General features: G+C 26.4%; 1 protein-coding gene across 1 annotated transcript in view; it reads left to right on the top strand.

Annotated features, from left to right (window-relative positions):
- Nucleotides 1-208, top strand: part of LOC119590716 (protein D2-like) — a gene marked incomplete in the record, with an annotated part of 10,947 nt that overhangs the window by 3,831 nt on the left and 6,908 nt on the right.

Below are 208 nucleotides of genomic sequence, written 5' to 3'. Positions count from 1 at the left end.
CTTATAGCTTATATTTATTTCTAATTTCTCTATCTTTCCTTTGTCTTATCTGCATGTGTATGAATATATTTAGAACTCGAAAATCTATTAAATATAGAATGACAGTTAAAAACAATTGTTTAAACTTCTTCAGCAATATTTCAATAATTTGAGAGACATTTAGTCAAAAGATATCTTTCAATATTCGTGACAATCCACACACACACAC

Source organism: Penaeus monodon, chromosome 27 (assembly GCF_015228065.2).
Source record: "Penaeus monodon isolate SGIC_2016 chromosome 27, NSTDA_Pmon_1, whole genome shotgun sequence".
NCBI lineage: Eukaryota > Metazoa > Arthropoda > Malacostraca > Decapoda > Penaeidae > Penaeus > Penaeus monodon.
The sequence above is the reverse complement of the archived record's forward strand: the minus strand, read 5'-3'. Positions and strand labels throughout refer to the sequence as shown.